Here is a 22,601-nt window from a genome sequence, read left to right as displayed (position 1 = left end):
AACCGGATGTTTAAGTAGTGTATAATATAGCATTAATAAAAAGAGGGTTTTGTGTTTATTGTTATTTTTGAAAACTTATATATGTAAATGTGAATGCGTTTTTGAAATCTTGATGCCTTATCCAATGGAAGAATTTAAAGGAATTATAAATGGAAATCTGTTTGCGGTTAAAAAGTAATTCCAAGAGTCGGAAAAATTATATAGGATATGGCATATTGGGCAAAATCTGGCTGTAATAGGGAGGCATCTTTAACAAATTGTGTTGTCTTTATGGCAATCAGTAAATTGTCGATAACTTGCCGTGGTGTGGGTATGGATGTTTTTCCATTTTCCACTTTTAACCATACTTTTACATATACTACAGGGGGAATAGTGGGACAACGATCGGTTGTAATTTGGGACATGGCAAATTGATTGTAAAATTTGTCCATACTTTGAAAAGTGAGCTAGAGTTTTCTAATGGCATCTAATGGCAGTCTATACAAATGACGTGGGATGGATGGTGTCGCTGCCTATGTTAATTCTTGAATTTAGATTCTTGAAAACAAAAATTCGGGCCTTCAGGAGTGGGTTGGATAAAGATATTTTGAAAAAACTGGGATGTTTATGTCCTAAAATTACGAAAAATTACTGAAACTAACACCTGTGCAGGCGATCAAAAATGACGAAATATTTACACTGTTTCCTCAAAATTTTATACAAAATGTTCTGCTTGGTAAATGAATTTGATTCTGTCCTCGATTACAATCTCCTCACTCAGGTTGACGGTTGATAAGCGTATACAAACCGTATCTACATTTGTCCAGATGAAAAACAACTAATAAGTTTTTGCCACAATTTTTGCAAAATTTGTTTATTATTATTCATATAGATAAATGTAGATATAGTTTGTATACGCTTTTCAGTCGTCAACCTGAGTCAGGAGATTGTAATCGAGGACAGAATCAATGTCCATTACCAAGCAGAACATTTTCTTTAATTTCCTAAGTAAACAGTATAAACGTTTAGTCATTTTTGATTGTCTGCACAGGTGTTACTATCAATAATTTTTTTCCAAATTTAGGACGTAAACATCCTGTCGACATACGGCCACATCCCAACCAATAATAAAATTGGTTGGGAAAGAAGAAAGTTTTGGAAGTTAAAATAGCAATCTTGAACAATTCTACTCACAAAATCTGGCAGGGTAAGGGACTCGTAATGTTTTTTGGGAATGAGATAATTCATGATACGGTTGGAGGTTGCAAAAATGATGTTAATAACATCTTTGTTGTTGACGAACGCATTTATAGTTTTAGTATAAAACCGCTGCTGCTTTGCGCGGTAATGATTCTTCGTCGTGTAAGTCGGGACCCTGTCGAGTGCAAGAATTGTTTCAATGTTATTCATCTGGATAAATGTAGATACGGTTTGCTTACGCTTATCAACCGTCAACCTGTGTGAGGAGATTGTAACCGAGGACAGATTCAATGTCCATTACAAGCAGAGCTTTTTGTTTATTTTCTTAAGCAAATAGTATATTTGTTTAGTCATTTTTGATCGCCTGCACAGTTGTTACTTTCAAAAAATTTTCCTAAATTTAGGACCCAAACGTTCTGTCGGCTTATTGAGCAGTAGAATTTATCGAAAATCAATAAGTTTTGCACTTAAAAATCGTATAGCATTCAGTACAAATAAAATGAAAGGGTTTTGGATATTCTCTCCCGTGGTCGAGTTTTCTTAATTGAATGGTTGTTTGTAATTCCAGACAAACGGGACATTCGTTTGTCACTGTATCAAAATATTTTAACCATAAAACTCATCAAATGGAATTTTATAAAAACAGGTAAGGCAGATGTTTTTGCTTTCCTTATTGCAACTATTGCAGACAGCAATATAAGGGTATTCAACTATCATATGTTCGCCCTTTTACTGAATTCCGGCTAACACTAATTGGTTGCAGATTTTACAGACATCATATTTTATCATATTAACTACCTGAAAAGTCTGCCTCCATGGGGGACCAGTAAATTTTGCGAAGTGTAAACTAGCTCTTAGTTTGGGTTTCTAATAACAATTAACGCAAACCGAAAGTGGTTTGTATGGATCTAAATTTTTATGTAACATTTTCATTTGATCAAAAATTTCTAAACAAGTTGGACACTCAATTGTCATTCTCATTGCTTATTAAATCTACTCTAGATCGCAGGGAATGGGAATGGTTAGGCTATTTGAAAGACAAAGTATTAGGTACCAGTACTTGTTGCTTGATTTAAAAAAGTTGCTGTGCAGTTCGCCGTGATATATTAATTCGAAATGTATCATAGAAACGGGGTGTATCATTATTTTAAATTTTTTGGCTAGTAAGATTGGAGCGTTGAAATCCTTTGATTTCGCCAAACGTTCCTTCGTAAAGAATAACAATCTAGTCTAAGGTACATTTTTCACTTTCAGTTTTGGTAGGACAGGACTCTGGGTAGTCAGATACAAAAATAAAGAATGACAAGATCGGAATGACAAAAACATCCGTTTCGATGTATTGAATATTAAGTATCATATAAAATTGTAAATGTGGTTGTACTTCAAACGTTTTCTTTATGTGAATAACTGAAACTGGTTGGTCGTTGATATTAAACATCATCCTTTCAAATTAGAAAGAATTCTGCTTTTGTGTCAAAAGCGAGAAAATGACTTAATTTAAGGAAACTAGGGCGATTTCCTGGATTTGTATTTGTAGTTGATTTAATGTAGTTAACCTTATATACATGTAAAAGAGAAAGTTTTTCAGAGATATTTTCTACTCCAATGAGAGAGTGACGTCAGTTTGGTAACCGGATAAACAGGTTTTGGGAGGTTAATGAGATCGTTTGACTTGATATCGTTTATGTCGTTTAGCAAATGGCGTAAGCATTTATTCGATAAAACTAGAAAAAGATCCAACGCTGCCAGTTGTGAAAGTCTTCAACTGTTCCGCCTTCCCACGTATTACACTAATGAAAATTTACAAAGGTTTTGGCCAGAATCATCCGCTACAAGCGTCGAAAGATTTTCCTAATTCGTAAAGGCGTTCAAGACGAATGTTGTTTATAAGTTTATGTTCAGTTTTTTATCCACAAAAAAATTCTTACCGAAGAATGTATTTGTATTTAGGATTTTTTGCTTGTACGATATTATCAATAGCTTGGTTATGATAAAAATCGTTGATAATTAAGTGTAAATGGTAAAAAAAAACTGCTGCTACTTGGGAAGAAAACTTCTTACGAAAATGAGAGCAGGACATCATTTGAAAGAAATTTTGATTTAGTTTGTCGAGGAACATTTATTTTCAATTCCTACCAAAACAATTCCTACCAAAACTTAAATGTTTATGTCCAAGAATAATAGTTGTATCCTGATTTTTTCACACACAAAAATGAACTGCATCTGAAATTGTTTTTATGATAGCAGTTTCATTACTTTGAAGAAACGAACGAATAAAATTATATTTTGGATTTGATGTTTCTATGACAATTTCGTGAAATACTGGATGAACAATTAGCATAAGACATATAAAATTTATTGAACAAGAAGTTCCTGAGTTGACACCGAAGCTTGCTTCAGTTGACTCACGGGTTGTCCGGATCTTTCACCAATATATTCGTTATATTCCGTCCTACTTGAGGTAAGTCAACAGCTGCTATTCGTGTAAACAGTTTATTTGTAAGTATGGGAAATTAGATCAGTAAGAGAACTTGTCTGTCTAAAATATCGAAGAGCATTTAGTAGATAGAGATGCACTTTTTTCTGAGGGCATCTGAAATAGAAAATTTTTGCCTCAAATTGGTGTTACAGTGTTGTAGTTGTTGTTGGTTGAATATGTGATTGTTGGGCTAGAGGTAGTTCTTATTCTATTTTTCAGCACCAAAAATTTACTTTGATTATTTAAGAGCGGATATAATCCAGGTTCGTTTCTTGAATCTCGTTGCAGTAAAATTACTGCTCGCTCATCTACCATATGTATTGAAGCATTGCTTTCTTGGTAAAGCAAGTTTTGATTATGGTTATATTGGCGTATTTGGTTTGTTTTTGAGTTTCTCATTGCGGCTGATTCAAAGTCTTCAATTGAAAAAACTGGCAGAACGAAAAAGTTATATGTTCCACCGAATATCTTCCAGAAGCTCATAGTACGATTGATTAGGCTTTTAATTTCTAAAGCTTCAATAATTGTTACTGTTATTTTTAGCAGAAATTTGAGAAAATTAAAACAGACAAATTTTTTTTTGATTTTTTGCAAGAAAAAACGACAAAACTGAAGGTTCCTATGAAGTTATTTGTGAAAAATCCCCGTGAAAACAGAGAATCTAGATTTTTGTTAGGCTTTTTGCGGCAGTTAAAGCATCTAAATTTGCATAAGAAGATCCCAATTCTTATTTTTACGTTCATTGTGGATGCAGAGGGTGGTTCATAGGTTTCTCTATTATGTAATCGTTCTCAATTTTTGGCATTTGATAATAAGTTCTATTATCAAGTCGTATGTTGCTGGGTTTACCAGTCTGTCGAAACCGCCTGAATATGATTTAAACAAAGACTCAAAAATTTTTTACATAATGCTTCGGGCCTGCTGTAGACAATTTGCTGCTTATTCTGAATGCGAACTTTTAGATCTAAGCCTTTGGGTATCGATCTTTCATTCAGTATATGATATTGAGGGTGGTCCAACTTATTAGCGTACTTAACCATTTTCGTTTTTTAGAAAATAAGTTTGAAACTACGCAGTTTTCGGGCATGTCCCAGGTGTAATCATATGGGTATAATGATGTTGATTAGCATCCACTTTCGAGTACTGGGCATGATAGTGGGATGCCAAAAGGGTTTTGTACCTGTTATGATTCTAGGTTTTTTTGTGTTTAACTTTCTGCATGTGCGTTTCATAGCTGTAGTGTTTTACTAGTCCCCTGTCCCCACATGCTGTCGAACACTGTCGCCGTCAAATGACGTTCCTCCTTTTCTGTGTTGCAAAGTACTTTCATCCATTTTTATAATTGGTTCAATAATGTATCCATCTTCATTCACTGTGATTTTGTTGTTCTTTGCTGCCTTTTTGCAATCTTCCAGTGGTGAAATATTTTCATAGGTTATCATGTTCAAGTTGTGAACGATGGAAGAATGAGCCCACACTCCGCAGTTACAACGAATGGGAAATAATTTAACTTTACACTTAACTGCATTCACGTGTGTTCTATTAGACCGTTCATATAGGCTAATTGTGCTATCGGCAGTATAGAGCTTTTCTGGGATATTTTACATGTAGCCACTCGATGTAAAGCATACGTCTTTTTTTCCGGCATGGCAGAACATTCATAATGGGCAGCTTCGAGAAAACTCAATACGTTTTCCCTATCACCATTATGTGAAATGAGAAGAGGTGTAAATGTTGAAAATAGAATAGAAATCTTTATTTTTTTCGCGAAGCTGCTAAAAACTAGCAATAGTTAAATTTTTTTGGTCGGCTTTCATTCAAATAAACCATTTTGTCTGAAAAATTGAGTGGTTTGATTGACGGTTACGTGTGGGGTCATAGTTTGAATAATCTTATGTATCCAAATTGATGACTCGGGGTTAAATATTGAGTGTTACATTTTACTTAGTTTAGTATACATTATAGATTATTTAGTTAATTCCTGCTTGGTAGAAGCCGGGTTGTCGTCGATGTCTCTGAAATTTATCTTTTGTTCAACCCGTTTGAACAGTTGACTGACCATTTTGGGGCTGGTGTCTTCATATTGTTGGTATGAATGATAATTCATCGAAGTTATTACCATTCCTATCGTTTGGATGAAGAGGAGTTGAGGTTAACCTTCGTTGGGCTATTCTTGGCGTACGTGGCATTTGTAGAGTGTCTGTGTTATTTTCTTGAAATCCTGAGTCTATTTTTGTATAGGTTTTTTTCTCGTTCAGTGTCATGTGGTTCTATAAAATTTTCTCGTCTATGGTGTGTTTCGACGGGTTAATTATCTGATGAACCCATTGAATTTTGAAACGATTCATTGTTAGTGATGTATTCACAATTCTGTTCCTTGATAGCATTAGGTTTTCAGAGCATGATTTGTATGATTGGTCCTTTATTATATAGTCCTTCACTACTTCCGTTGCTTTTTCTCCGATGGGGAAATACTCAATTTGATGATTTCTATGCTTTGTCATCTAGTCGTATCTCATAAACCACATTTGTTACTTTTCTTGTTACCGTATATAGGCCTGATTGCATTTCTTGTAATTTCATTGATTTGCCATCTTGTATGGAATGGTTTCCCATTAGAACTTTTTGACCTACTTCTAGCGGTTTTCCTAATTTAGATGTGGTTCGATATTTGGGAAATTTTGCATTCGTTTCTAGGCTTTTCTTGAAAGCTGTATTAAAGATGTTTTTAAAATGGTTCTCTCGCATAAAAAGTGAAGTGTTGGTTTATGGTTTTGATAACAGTTGTATAGCTTTATTCGATGATGTTTAAAAAATATATCTTTGTAATGGAAGATTAAAACAAAATTCAGCTTTGCAAGTGAAATTTGAATTTCGACGTAGCCCTAGTTTTATAGAAACCGGTAACTGAGGTTTTTGTCCGAAAACAATTTCGTAAGTTGTCAGTCCAGTACTTGCGGTGATAGTTGTATTATTAGTGAAAGCGAATTTCGCTGCTAGAGTACTCCAATTTCCTTTTGCTTGTTCAAAAAAAAAACGGTTAAATGTGTTTCTAGATGTTTGTTTTATTTTTTCACTTTAGAATTCATTCATGGTGAATAGTCTGGTTCTTGGAGCATGTGTTAATCCTTTTCATGAAACCAACTAGGGAAATTTTTGTTCATAAACGCAGTTTCTTTATCATAAACCAGTTTTTGGGGAATACCAAATGCGGGGATGATTTTTTCTAAACTTATTATTGTTTCTATAGCTGTAGTTTTAGCTACTGGATGTAATTGGAGGAAAGGTACTGTATCCGTCCAATTTTCTAAAGATGCTTCGTTGAGATCATGACGTTTGTGTTTGTTTTTATGACAACCAAGACTTCCTGCTATTAACTGGGTTATCGGTTTGTACATGACTGGCCAAAAAATGGTTTTATGTTTGCACTGGTTTTGTTTTATCCCACATGACCTGTCAATTGATCTGTATGTGCCAATTCAAATTTTTTTTTATAAAAAGTAACAGGGAGATACATATTTTTATTTCATTTACTTAGGGGTTGTCTGTTTTTTGCTCTAGGCAAAGAATAGTTCCTCTGCTGAAAGTGCGGTTCTTTGAGCATGTACTATTCCTAATTCATGAAGCCAACTGATAAAATTATTGTTCATAAAAGCCGTTTCTTTATCATAATTTAGTTTTTGGGAACGACCAAAATGTGAGGATGGATTTTTCTAAAGTTTTTATTGTTCCAATAGCTGTAATATAGTTTTAGCTACTAGATTTACTTGGAGGTGGAGGAACCGAGAAAATATTTCTACTGCAACTAAACAGTGTTTCTTCCAGTTTAATGAAGGATTAATTGGTCCTTTATGATCTATGTGTACATTATGAAAAGGAAAAGATACTGTGTCCGTTCATTGTTCTAAAGATGCTTCATTGAGATCGTGGCGTTTTTGTTCATTTTTTTGACAATCAAGACATCCTGCTATTAACTGGGTTATCCATTTGTACATGCCTGGCCGAAAAAAAAAACGTTTTATATTCGCAATGATTTTGTCTTTTTTTCCCACATGACCTGCTAATTGATCTGTATGCGCCAATTCACATGTTATTTTAAAAAGTAACATGGGTACACAAAATTTTATTTCATTTACTTCGGTGCTGTTTGTTGTTTGTTCTATGCAAAGAATATTTTCTATTTGGAATAAGCATTCAAAGTTGTTTAAATTTGAAGACGAAGCTCTTGATTGTCTATAATGTATATAGTTTTTGGTCGTTTTTTTTGTCTCTTACTAGATCTTTTGTTATCTTTAAGACTGCATCGGTGTCATGTTCTTTGGCAAGAAATTCAATGTTTAAATCTATTTTTTCTAATTTGTTGAAACTTTCGAATATCTGAAAAAATATATCCTGTTTGTAGGTTCCTCATTAGAGAGTTTGGTTGCAACTTTTTTGTTTTCTAGTTTATTCGTTAGTTGTTCACATAAAACAATTTCATTGTTTAACTAACAGTCATGTATCATTTAATTTCTTTCATCCATCGTTTCAGATTATAAGAGATTGGAGTGATCTTCAATATCATATTTTGACAGATAGTCCTCAAATTGGGTTGGGTTATTGTATATTTCGAAAGACAGTTCGGAATAAATCTGATCCTATTCTTCGTCACTTGCATTATTATCTGGTATTTTGCTTGGAATCATTTTAACTTGGTTAAAAGCTGAACCTTATATGAAGCAAAAACGTGTATCAGTTAGTGAGCAAATTTGTTCTTTTTTACTTTTTTTGGGCATTTTGTTTAGTTTGTTGTTGATAAATCTGAATTTGCTTATACCAATAATATTTTATTTAATGACAGTAAAAAACTAGTACTTGGGTCCTTTCTCAATATCATGTACTACGAACTATTTTTCTTCGTTATCATTCTTGTCGCAGAATAAAATGTTTTTAGGAAATTTCTTATGTTTTATTCGGTGTTTGTCTAAATCTGTAGTTGTTACGTTTCTGCTTAAAATATCTGGGAATCCTTGGTATTTCTTTCGGTCAAAATAATTTTCATAAATTGGGATTGTGATTTAACCAATTGATATCTCACATATCTATGGGGAAGTTTTCTACCCCAGAGGTAAATTAAAGATCCGTGAACAGTACAAAGATTTTGTGGATATTATGAACCTAAAAAATAATGATCGTATGACTGTAAAGCTGATATTACACAGCAAGCTCACCAGCTGTTGTTAACATTTTTTGTTTTTCTTTTTTATATACTGTTGAACTAAAGGATATATTACGTTTTTCTTCTGGAAATTCTTCACAAATATTGAACCGCTTACTTGATGATGAGTCTAGATGTATATGGAAGGGATATATTGTGCCTGGCATTGTTAGAGTTGTGCCTGTGCTAACTTTTTTTTTTTAAATCGCCAAACAGTTTTTCATGATCTGCTGTCCATATAAAAAGTGTATCCTTCCGTCTCAAATCATAGAAAAGCTTTGAATCTACATTTGAATTCTTTATAAATATAACATAAAATGCCAAACACCATTCTCATGACATTTCTTTTGTTTTCTTGCGATTTTGATGCTTTGAGATCACGTACCTTTTCTGGTTGTATGTCATCTTTTTTTACAAGTCCTACAAACTGTAGTCTTATCAACAAAAATTTTGTTGTTTTCTTGTTGAGTTTCTGTCCTGATTTTTTTAGTAAGTCATGGTATATAACAGTGATGTCGAACATATCTTCTACATTTTGTGTTTGCGTCATGGTATAGTCAATTAGGTTACTTCTTGATTTCTTTTTATCAAGGTTGCAAAGTGTATTGTCATTATTCTACTGAAGAAAGTTGGTAGACCACAGAATCAGTAGAAACCGCGTCTAAAGAGGTTTTGTTTTGATTCATTTACAAAGCTTGTTAATTTTTGTGTTTCCTCAGTTGAAATTACTTATTTATATGCGGAGCATAAATCATTCGTGGTGGAAAAGTTTCCTTTGAGTTTGGTGATGAGCGATCCTATTGGCTCCAATGGCTATGATTATCGACTAAATCATTTATTGAATTCAGGTATCTCTTATCAATAACGAGCTTGACATGTGTCTTTTTGGTAGTATTATATTTGAATTTTTAACCTTTGATACCGATTCGGTATTAACTCCCATTTCTCTAATTTTTTCTGATTTACATAGTTGGTCTAGCAAGTCCTTAAGTTTTTTCTGATCGTATACTGAGACACTTGATGGATTTTGCTTAGTCAAAACAGAGTTTGGTAAAAGCTTTACATGGGTTTTTTACTTTAATAGTCCTACGTCGTATTAGTATTGTGAATGTACGCCTTTGAAATAGCATATTCATTAGGTCTTGTAAATGTGTTTGGTCTATGTCAGAATAAATAAAGCAATTTTTTTTTCAAAATTTCTTGAGTTTCTTGTGAACAATTATCTGGATTTCATGAATTTGCCTACCTCTAAAATGTTTTTCAGAATTTCACTCAGATTTGGGTTTTAGGTCTTTTAACCTTTTGCTAAATCTGATTCTAGTTCGTATTAATTAATAGAATCTAGTTTTTCGGTTCCAATTTTCTTTGTTTTTCCTTGTTGAGTTTTTATTGGTTATACCAACTGATACATTGTTGTAAGACAGTTGATCTTTTGATTGTTCGTTTATATGAAAAAAAACGATCAACTTGTTTTGTTCAAACCTTCCATAAAAGCAAAATTATCTGTGACGTAGAATTTTTTGAATCAATTTCTACGTCTTCGAAAGTTCGACCTACTGAACTTTTGGATATAAAGATCTTCAAATCTTTAAGATTGTTTAGCATTATGCGTGAAATGTTCTCATCATGGCTACAAATTGTTTTGTGAGTGTATATTCCACTTGTTGTAGGTCTTTATCAAGTTTGATTGTTGTTCCTTTTTTCAAAAACTTTGTCTGCCGGGGATATTGAAATGACATGAGAAGACAGACTGCGGTGCTTAAGTTTTAGTTCGGTCCAAAAGTACGTTTTAATAATTAATTATAAATAAGTAGATAGCTTTTTATATTGCTGATAGCGACTGAAACTCCTGGGTACAATTTAAATTTTAGTCTTGTTGTTAAAAAAATCTGTAGATTCAGTTGAATTAGACAGAAAATCCATGAGTATATACTAAGTTTACATCTCTCCGTGGCAGCCAGCGTTGCTCTAATTTTTAAAAGAATATTCAACCTTACGGTCAAAACTAGCGTTTAAATTTGTATATCCTAGGAGTTTGAGTTTTGTTGCATCAACCGCAAAAGATTTGGATTGTGCTCTAGTAAGTGTTAACTTTTGTTTTTTGCGTAGTAAGTATTATAACTTAAAAGTGAACATGTTGCTCCAGTATCTTTTGAAAAATAAGCTTCAAGCCCGTATTTACTTATTTTTGTCTCCGACGGGATGTTGATATAGATGAACATACATTTGTGACGTTTTATCTTGCAGAGATTGTTCTAGTTTAAAGTAAGTTATCGCCCTCATCCACGCAGTAAAAACCATAATTTTTATTGAAATTAAATTTTACTTTAAGATTTCTTTTTCGAATATTTTCACTAGAAGATGGCTTTGAATCACCTAGAGATCTTGTTTGTTTTCGTAAGATGGTAGTTTATTGACGTGGGGTCTGTTTTTGTATTGTGTTCAATAAATGTTTCGTGAAAATGATCTTCTATTTAGGTTGGGTAAAGAAGAGCTTCTGTTCGTATTTTGATAATAGTTGTTAGGATTTCTCTTAAACATATTCAGACAGTTTGGGTTATTTTGATCGTTGAAACTATTATTGAAAATGCTTTTTCTTGATTCAAAACCTTGAGATCGAGATCTATCGAAAGTATTTGTTCCATTATTAAACTGTCAAGGATATGGGCAATGGGTTCTGCTGTGTTACTTTGTGGATTAAATTTATAAAATTGTTTTTTCTAGCTATTTTCTTCAGGATGCCTAAGTCTCCTATTATAATTGTCCGAAAAATATTCACAATTTTGAGGTGGTTTTTGGTTTTGATTGTTTTGATCTCGGTATTTAAAACAATCACTAATGGTAAGACCTGACCTACGACAAAGTTTACCAAATCTGGCATGATTTTATTTATTTCTAGGTTAATTTGGATTATGAGCTGCATTTAATGTATGATTGTCATTAGCGTCCTGTTATATCCTTGAGCTGATCCTTTATTGCTTCTATTTCCAACTTATAACCAACACCACCTGAGGTTTTTCCAGTAAACTCAGTACTTTCTGCAAAACTTAACTCTTTTGTAGCAATGTGATCTTTTAATGGTTACCAAGTTGCGGGTGAATTCTTCATTAGGAATTGATGTGCCTTTTGTTACAAGCCTGGCGGGCTTAAGCCGCGCACAAAGAATTCCATTTTTTTTCTGTTCTTTGATCATCATTAACAAAAACGGATTAGGTCATCCATGATATACTGCGGCGCTTAATTTTTGTATGAAGCTTTTAACCGGGCTGTTTTTTTATGTTTTCTGCCTCTATTTGTCATCTATACTTATTCTTATCATCAGTGAATCTATTTATGAACTGATCTCTTATATCGCTTCAAGGTAAACCTGCTGCTAATCTCTGATAACATTGAGCGGCTAGACATCCTAATATTGAACCGAATAAAGCTCTTTGTCTGTGATCATATTCGTACTGACCGTCCACTGGGACTGCTGGTCTAGTGCCTAGGGAAATTGCTATCTTTTCCTCTACTATATCAAAAAAAACCTCTTGTTTTTTCATTTGGATCTAAGCCGGTAAACTTTTCGATGGCTAAATCTGGATGTGAGACTACCTCTGCTATTTTGTTTTTTTTCACTTAAAATTTGGGTGTTTTCATATAAATGTTTGAATATATTGTGTCTTGATCAATTTTGATGATCAAATTAGTTTGCTTAAGTTTTGTGAGATTTATTCGGTTTGTTGAAAGTAATTTTTTATAGGGTTTATCAATAGTGCTATGGGGAGGTTAAGCTTTTTTAGAATAAAAACTATCTCTGGTGTATTGCTGCGAGAAAGAATAGTTACTTTCTGATTATTTTTGTGTGGATTTTTGGACAAAACTGTGTTTTGATCTTTTTGAATGTTGGTGATATACCATATATAATTTTGTGGGTTTTGTTTATTATTTTTAGTTTCAAAATAAATGCTGTGGTTTTTACTTCATAAAAATTGTCATAGCATTTTACATTATTTTGAAGACATAAGTATTTATTTAGATACATAAACTTTTTGAATACTTGAAAAATTTATAATAACACTAAATTTTACGAGAATTAAGTTCTAAATCTCAGAAAATTTGTTCTTATCTTTCTGGGTATTTCAGATTTTATCGATGAAGAGTTTTTAACTTCTAATAATGAGTTTTTCAAAAATTTTTTACTAAAAGGGATTGGAAGTGAAGCAATTAATCGTTCTTGCGGTATTTAAACTATATTTTTTGGTATTTTTAGTTGCTGAAAAATGGTGTATCGTTAAGAAAGAACGTAAAAATTGAGTTTATCGACGTTAGGGTGTTTTGATATGATACTGATATGATCCTTTCCAGAGTAAGTGATATACCATATGATGTTAGAGACTCTGCTTCCTAATTTGAGTTTTGAATTCATTGCGCAGACGTCTTTTTTAAATTGTGTTGAAATTAAATTATGACACTTATTATTTTTGTTTTTACTAGGCGCAGTTAATTTTTCAATAAGTGTGTACTGGAGTATTCAAAGCTTCCTAGGACTTGTTCATTATTATCAAAGGTTATTAATAAAAAAAGTCCAAAACAAAGTTTTTTGAAAAGATCTTTTTTTATTATTTTTCTGAATTTTTTGATATTTTGTGTACTGAAGTCTTTAGCAGAAACCTGAAACTTTGTTTGTGTGAAGGTTATTGATGCGTTTTTAATATTAGCAATATAGTTATATACCTTTTGTTGTTATCACTGGCTTTAAATTTTAATTTTTTTGTAAAAATTGTAGATTTTTTCTGGATTGAAACTATAATCTGAAACCTGAAACTATGGTCGCTGAAGTTTTATATCTTTAAAGTTTTTGAAAGCTTTTAGTATACTTTTTTTTTCTTCATCATGCAAAAAGTTTTGAGAAAAACTAATCTTTTGTTATCCTAAATCTAGTTTTTCAAATCTAAAGACAAAAAAACCTTAAACTCTCTCGAACTCAGTACATAAAAATGAAAAAATGGTTTATGATGGCTAGTCTAATGTATTATAGGCTTATGAGCAGGTTTGTAACATTAAAACTACGAACTTGTTTGCGGAATCTAAAATTTTGGGGCTGAAACTATGATTTCTAGAACTGAAACTATGGTATGATCACCTGGTTTTAGAGTTTTGAAATTAAAAGTCTAGTTCGGTATTTCCTTTTGTTTATTTTTTACAGCTATAAAATTGCCAAAAGATTTCAAATTTTAGCCTATAACGTCAATTAAATTGGCTGAAACTATAAGTTTGAGTATTCAAACTAACACGTGGAAGTTTTTTGAGTTTAAAAATTGTTTCAAGCTTTAAGTATTTCCGTTGTTTACCTATATTTCACAAAAGTTTGACCTGGGACGCAAAGTTTTTCTGTCCAAAACCAAAAACACCAAATCTTAAATGTACGTTTTAGCCTAAGGAGTCAAGTTTTAAAATTAAATTGGTTGGTTTTAACACCGTTAGTTTCTTCTTAAAGTCAAAATTTGACGTTCGGAGCTCAATTTTGAGATCAAAAACTCAATTTTTGTGTTTTGAAAACGGAACCTAAAAAAACTACCACTTAAGACCAGGTTTTTGGCTTATGGTATCCTTTTTTGGGTTTTACTAGTTCAACTTTTGCTGTTTTAATCGAATCCGTTTAGAGAAACTTAAATTTTGGACCGGAAACGATACTTATTTTAACTGAAACGTTTGATCCGTTTACTTAAATGTAAACTGAAAACTAACGTTTTGGATGGTAAAAATCTGTTTTCTAATGCTTACGCTATCATAAGAAACATATTTTATTAATATAGAGTGGAATTGTTAGTGCTTTAGCTTTAGTGTTTTTTTTTGTTTGTGTTTTTTGATCTGTTAGTTCTTTTTGTCGTGAAACTTAATAATTCTGAAACTTGGTGTTTGCTGGTGCTATTTGTTTAAAATTTAAGATTGGTTTTAATGCGTTATTTTATGGTTCATTCGTTGTATATTCGAAACCTGTCGTAAAAAACCGTTGATTTAGTAAAAAACACCCTATTCCGTTCCTTTTTTGTCCACGTTACCAATTACTGAAACGTCTCCTAGTTTCAGTAATTGGTAGCTTTACTTATGAATGGCTTAGGTTTGTAAAGATAAATGACTTTAAGGAAAAATTGAGGGTCAGCCTCGACAAACCATGAAAGATTAGAATAAATAGCAACCTACGTGACTGGTTGGATATATATATGATGAAGAATTCAACTTATCATACGTTTTTAGGTGCTCTTAGAATGCACATAGGACCATTCAACCCCCTCGAAGAGAAAGAATGATGATATTTCATAAGTTTTTGAGCACTTTGGTTGATTAAAGTTTTAGCTAATTGTAGTGACAATAACTTCAAACTGACAAACAGAAGTTTTGGCAAGTATTTAGTGGATTACTGGACAAAAAGGGTTTATCCAACTGGCGGATTTAGACAGAACAATTCTTTCAGAAATTTTATATATTTTGATTATAATAGATATTAGTTAAGTTCATGAGCTAATATCAGTTAGAAAGCTGTCTAATATATCTTCGTGATTGGAGATTATCGTCGGTGTCTGTTAGCGTAGGGGGTACGTTTCGCAAGAACCCTACTAGGAATTTCTGTCAAATAGAAGACAATTAAACTGTATTTCTTTCGAAGGACACTCATTGTTTATATCTTTTTGAGGTTCAAAACTAATCTGAAAAATACTCACAGATCCTAACATTACTATTTGTTTGAACTTTAAAAGTTGTTTCGAGTTTGTTGTAAAAAGGAATTTCCTAAGGTGTAGTTCTCTGCTGCGGTCTCGCCAGTCATACCAAGCGCTTATTGCTTGTTGATTGCTTAGTAATCTAACCTAAGTAATAAGTCTCACCTAAGATAGTCAAGTTTCTTGACAAAAGTTATAGTAGAAACAAAAGTTAGAAAACAGTATGAACAAATAAGCTTGATGAATATAAAGCACGGGGTTCTTAGGTTTTGTGAAGAGATTTTAGATCCGATTTTCACTTTTGTGTTTTTTCTTCTGACTAAAGTGCATGGTGAAGTAGTCTTCGATGAGTCACCTTCAGTGGGTCCGTTCTTCTGATTCGTCTTGTGAAGATCTGTCTGGTGATGTTCAGGTTCTGATTTTTGTCGTTATTGATTACCATGATTTACTTTTTCATCGAAGTTTAGAGAAAAAACGCTTAAATCCATTTTGATTGAAAAAAAGCTGTTTTTATAAATATATATAACAGTAAAGGAAAACTTATTTTTTTCGGAAAACTGAAGTTATAAGATTTGAGAACTTGCTCTTGGTCTTTGTAAAAGTTGTGAAAGTTTTTGAATCGACTTTTCTCTGAAATGGTCATTGAAATAGGTATTTTAGATAGTAAAAACTGCAACCACGCATTATTATGTCCACTGGTGCAACTTGCTCAAATTCTAGAGCAATAAAAAAAATTTCGCGTTTGCAGTAAAGGCTAAGGTGAATTACTAACGTGAACTAAAATGCCTAAATGGAAATTAAAATAGTAAAGGTTGGTTAGTATTGAAAGAAAACCGATCAAATTCACTTTCAACTTCAGGCTAAAATAACCTCGCGCGGCCATATGGCATGCGATATAATCTTCGTGATTTTTTTTGCTGTGAAATTTTAGGAATTGCGGCTATACTGGAATAAAATTAAGGCGAAAATTTCTGGTGGGTTCTTTTAATTTTGTTTTTTTTTTGTGAACGCCCAGTTTAGTCTGTAAACAACGACCAAATTGACGATGCTCACAATTTGTCTTTAGACACCCTTGATCAACCAAACTTGGAGGTTCAAATTGGATTAGCACTTGCCTAATAATTAGAAACAAACAACTGATCCGTGAATGCATGTTACATTTTTACGCGCTTTTGTATCAGCGCTAATTGTTTCCAAAACGAGGCCAAATTGTGCACTGGATAGGCAAACAAATTTGTGTCTGTATGTTCCTGGATTCCATAGATAAACCTTCAAAATTTTCTTGGATTTCGCGTACAAATACCTGTAAAGTGAATTTTGTCGGTACATATGTTGTGTTGCAGATTCCGCAACAAGCGAAAATAGCTAGTTGATCTGGATTCTGCAAATTTAGGCAGATTCCCTAATTTCTAAGTGAATTCCAACGTTTGTTCATTTCTGAACTTGCGTATGGACAATTAAAAGCTAGAGCTGGAACTTTTATCTAAGCAATGGGAATTTAAAGACAAGGAATTAACCAGTGTCAGCGGAACACATGAGCAAATCTCAAAGTATATCTTAACTAAGTCGGTTGATGTCACCTTTTAGTAATTTGGAAACACAGCACCGAATAAATTCAATATTTGGAATCATTGGGTTGAGAGTGTATGGAAACATAACATACAGCTTATCGCCGTTTTGGGTCAGTATTTGGGGTTGCGTCAATCCCAAATACTAATTTTGGAAGCATAACGCCGAATAAATTCAATATTTGTAGTCATTGGGTTGAGATTATTTGGAAAGACAACGCACAGCATATCGCCGAATTAGGTCGGTGTTTGGGGTTGCATCAGTCCTAAATACTGGTCAATATTCGGCAATTTATCAATCCCAAATACTGATGATCTATTAGATTCAGATTCGAGTGAATTGAGATCGAAGTTCAGATCGAAGTTGACAGGGTTTGAGATGGAAGTTGGGTTGACAGGAATTGAGACCAAACGTTTGCTATTTCAACTGGTAGTTGATCAATGAAGTAATTGATATTGATTTTTTTGGTGACCACCTAGTATATACAAGATATAATTTTAAACACTTTACTACACATATGTATATATGTGAACGGAATCCGCAAACAAAATGCGGATTTCACTTACAATTTGCGGATTCCGCCTACAGTTGCGGAATACGCAACAGCTCAATTTAACTATAAAAATTTCATAATAATTGTTTGTGGATTGCACAAACTGTTCTGGATTCCGCGAATACGGTTGCGGATTCCGCAAATTCGCCTGTTTTTGGAGCAATTTTGAGCGGTACAGTGTTTTAGATATTTGTTTGTTGAATCCAAAACAGCGAAGATGATCAAAGAAAAGTAGCAAAGTTGCGGAATCCGCGACAAATCTGATTTTGGCCTGTTGGGGAATCCGCTTTCAAAACACAGAATGCACAGTTTGGCCTCGTAATGTTTGCTGTTTTTTGGTTAAGAAAATTGTACTTCAAAACTAGGCTCAAAAATATTCAAGTTTCTCCTCGAGGGAGCTGTCGACTATCTGGTAAACATTTATAGCAAAATTGTTGAAGTTCTTCGTATCTTTTGTAGGCAGAGAATTTGTCGTGATGTTGTTTATTATAGTTTTGAAACCGTGAGCCTGAGTTGCTTTAATTTAGGCCTATATCACAAAAAATTTCTCTTCTTTATGATTTTACATTTCTAATTTCAAGGTTGAAAAATCCTGAATCTAGTCAGCCACTGTTCTACTATTTCAAACGGTTTCAGTCAATTTGTTTTTTTATTTCGACAAAAAGTCAGAAAAGTTGTTTTATTCAACGGAAATATTGTTTCCCGGGTCGAGATCCCGCTCAGAAACCGCTCAAGATTTGAGCGGTTTTAGCGGTTTTTCAGCAAGATTTGAGCGGTTTGAGCGGTTTGGGCGGTTTGGGCGGTTGTTTTGGAAAAACCGCTCAAACCGCTCAAATCTTGCTTAAAAAACCGCTCATTTCTTGCGGTGATTTTTGAACGGTTTTTCAAGCACGATTTGAGCGGTTTTTGAGCGTTTTCCTTCAGGGATTTGACCCCTTGCCAAAAGCAACAAAACAGAAACAAAGTAACTGTATTAAGCAAAATGATAAACTAATGAAACTTTAAAATACAAAACGCTACAGATGGTTGTATAAAAACAAAATCGTATTCTTCCCATGTAATTTATATTGGCTTCGCTGCGCGACACTAGTTTCAGGGCAGCATGGCCTAACGGATAAGGCGTCTGACTTCGAATCAGAAGATTGGGGGTTCGAATTTTGAAGCAAGATTTTGAGCGTAATTGTCTAAAAAAACCGCTCAAACCGCTCAAATCTTGCTTCAAATTAGATGAAAAATCTCGACTCGGGTTTGATGAATTGGAGAATTTCCACGTATATAAGTTAAGCAAAACTGGTCGATGGGGGTAACGCTTTGAATATTCTTAGCAAACTTAAGATGTTGTAAGTTTTTCGAACCTCACTTCAACTTGCTATGACATTTACGAAGAGACTTTTTTCATCTAAAACTTTATTCGGATGAATGAAGAAATCGCAGTTCATTTCATATGCTAGAGTTTTTTTATGTGAATGGCCATTAGAGCGAATTCGTTATCTCAAATTGACAAAAAAAACTTTTAATCTAGCATATGTAAAAACTGACAAAATAGAATGGGGTTATAAATATTTTTTTTATAAATTAGCGACTCAAAATACTTGTCGGTTCTGTGCTATTGGCTTGTGGATCTGGTAATTTGAAAACAAATGATAAAAAAGGAATGTAAATTGCGATTGAACGATTTTTTTATGATCTGTTTTTCTTTCAAGCTCTGTTTGGCAATTATGCTGCCTTTATTTTGTTAACGAAGGATGCTAATTAAAGTCAGTAAAAAATTAGTCTTCCTTGAATCTGACTGCTGCGTTTTGGGAAGTTTTTTTTAGAAAAAATGACTACAGAAAGATAATAAAATGTTTTGAAAATATGTTTCAGAAGATTGCCTTTTGATCAGTTAGAAAACTGTTACTGTTCCGACCTTCGAAAAAGTGCGGAACATTTATGCTTGGTGTGGTTTTTATGCAGTCAACTATAGACCCAACCTTAATTTTATGCAGTTAAAGGCACAAACTTAATCTTTAGACGTTTATAAAGTAGTTCTTAAAAGGAGAGCTCATGTTTGGTCGTTGTTAACTATTTCCCCTCATGTGGTCTCTAGTAACGAACCACCCTATAAAGAAGGAATTGAACAGCAAAGCATTTAGGAATTTTGTACATTTTAACTAGTTTCCCCCCCCCCCCATTTGCAATGTAGAGGGAGGGGGATTTTTATTGTTGCTGTTCCCATTTCCGAAGAAAGTGTGGAAATTTTTAGTCCTTCATGTTTTGTTTTATTTCAAGCCATTTAACTGATTTTTTTTTCCACAAGCTGAAAATAAATTAGAAGATTTTCTGACGTTTCACAGAACGATTTCTGCTACTTCAAGATAAAATTCAATACACCCTCCAAAAAGTAAGAATAAAGCAAAGTGAATTGAAAATAGATTTTAAAGCGCAGCAAGTGTTTTCGAAAGAGATTTTTGAGAGTTGACATGATCAATTATACTCTCCTCATGTTGCTTTTAGCTTCGATTTTGAATAGATTGAAAAAGTGGAACGAAAAATGTTTGTATCACGATGGAGCCTTGAATGTCTAGACTGTCCTTCAAGGTATTTGAAGTAGTTTTCAATTGAAAATTGATAAAGCTAAAAAAAAGAAAGTATCATTTGTTTGCAAATCCTCCTCCACGAGCAATGTCAATTAAAAAGTGATGTTTCAACGGTTTATACAAAATTTGACTTTCAAAATTAGGGCATCATGGATTTTCAGATGAGGAAAATGAAATCCAGTCAAAAAAGCTAATCAAAAAATTGAAATTTTTCTGAAGAAAAAATGCTTACTGTTGTTTTTGCAAGAATACCTGCACTCAGTAAAAAGATAAAATGAACCATTATATTCATAAATGAATAATTAAAATCATACTTTTAGCAAAATTATAATTAATTATAAGCGCCAATTTTAGATGTATAAACGATTTATAACCCACTATAATGATAACTTTTTTGGTGACCTTATAATTGATTACAATTTTTTCCGAAAATCTCTTATAATTTATTATAATAGATTATAATTCCTTTTTCTATCAAAATATTATCTCACAAAAAAAAATCAATTATAATTGATTATAATTTAGCTATTCTGGATAAAAATACAAAGAAAATTGAACTTTTTGTAAGTTTAAGCTATAAGCATGGGCGGATTTAGGACATTCTCGGGGGAAGGGGGCGGATTTTCAGAAAATTTTCGAAAATCTTGTCGACTTTTTTTAGGTCGACCAAATTGATTTTCTGAGCTCTCCTAACTTACTATAAAGATCCAATTTTGATCCAATTTTATGCACCGCAGGCAAAATTATGAAAAAACAGACCAAAAAAACGTTTTTAGACAATTTTTGGAAAATTGTGATCTAAAACTCGCGTTTTTTGGCGCGCTCTCCCTCTCAAAGTTTTTTTTATTGGCGCCAAAGGCGCCTTTAGAAAGTTCTTAGGCTCCTTCACCAAATTCTAGGCCCCTCAAGATAGTTCAAAGGGGGAAACCCCAGTCCCCCCTAAAACCGCCTCTGGCAATAAGTACAAAATTACAGTTTCTCTTAGTTCAGTAACCTAGTGAAAAGCACACAAAACAAAAAAAAAATAAAAAAAAATGAAGCGATGACAATTGTTAAATAATAATGGATTATAATCCATCATAATGGATTATAATTCAGTAAAATATGAGTTTTTTTCTAAAATAATTGATTTTAATCCATTATAAACTATTATAATGATTTTTATTGTTTCGAAAAATCGTAACATTATAATCCTATTTTAATAGATTATAATCAATTATTTTTGAAATTTAAGGAGACTGACAAGAAAATCCATTATAATCTAATATTTTCTTTTTAACTGAGTGCGGGTAACTTGTTTCTTTGCGTATTGACTTGAATTATTTCAAATTTAAGCAGAAGAAAATAGTTTCTGAGCTGCTGATTGTTTTACCGCATTTGCTACGCGTTAATAAAAAACTGAAATATTGCTAACATTTTTAACTGTCAAAATTGGCTGTTTTCATACATCTATAATGTTAAAAAGAAAGGAGGCCTAAGAAATTAATATATTGGCGCCAATATATTAATGTTGAGAGGTAGAGCGCGCGCCGAAAAAACGCAATTTTTTGGTCAAGTTTTTCCAAAAAGTGCCTAAAAACGCTTTTTTTACCGTTTTATTTCTTCAAAATTTTGCAGCGCAGAAAATTTGGCAAAAACAGGGACTAAACAACCGTGCTTAGGGAGAGCTCGAAATCAATTCGGTCGACCTAAAAAAATGGTCGACAAAATTTTCGATTTTTTTGAAAATCCGCCCCCCGCCCACCTCGAGAAAATCCTAGATCCGCCCCTGTTTATATAAACTGTTTCGGGTACTTGATATGATGGAACGTTCTGATCAAAAAATAGCGTCGTATTATGCGCAAGCTTCTTTCGAAGCTAGTTTATGTTACCGAAGACGTATTAAGAAAAAAATAAGTGTTAGTTTTCCGAAAATATGGGTAAAAAAATATTAGCAAAAGAGAACCTCATGGGTTTTGAGAGGGTCAGATCCCTGAAGAGGTTGAATTTGTGGCAGAACAGAACAGAATTTGTTTGATTACTATCGAATAGTTCAAAGCAAAAGATCTCTTATTCTATTATTTATTTAGATATCGCTGGCTTGCTTCTTTGTGTCCATACTGAGGCATCTTTTTTTCTTTAGACTGGCAGCGCGTTTAGAAACACCCGGTTTTGAATTTCCCATTTTTGAAAGTCCTAGTTTTTGGAACTCCCAGATTTTGGCGCAACTAAGTTTTGATTATCTTGTGACTATACTGAAGTTTTGACCCTCTGGACGAATAAGATATAACTCAGAGCAACCTTAATTAATTATTTGAGCCATGACGAAACTAATTGGCGACGTTTCAATCCGCATATTGAAAGG

General features: G+C 33.1%; 1 protein-coding gene across 1 annotated transcript in view; it reads left to right on the top strand.

The window, feature by feature from the left end:
- Positions 1–2,168: 2,168 nt before the first annotated feature.
- The window catches only part of LOC134841116 (basal body-orientation factor 1-like), a 152,543-nt gene continuing 132,110 nt past the window's right edge, over positions 2,169–22,601 (top strand). The window contains exon 1 of the mRNA XM_063856902.1: positions 2,169–2,172. The gene's annotated coding sequence lies outside the window, so the exon portion shown is untranslated. The remainder of the gene's footprint in view (positions 2,173–22,601) is intronic.

The sequence above is a fragment of the Symsagittifera roscoffensis genome, chromosome 3, assembly GCF_963678635.1.
Source record: "Symsagittifera roscoffensis chromosome 3, txSymRosc1.1, whole genome shotgun sequence".
NCBI lineage: Eukaryota > Metazoa > Xenacoelomorpha > Acoela > Convolutidae > Symsagittifera > Symsagittifera roscoffensis.
This window is presented reverse-complemented; position numbering and strand designations above follow the sequence as displayed.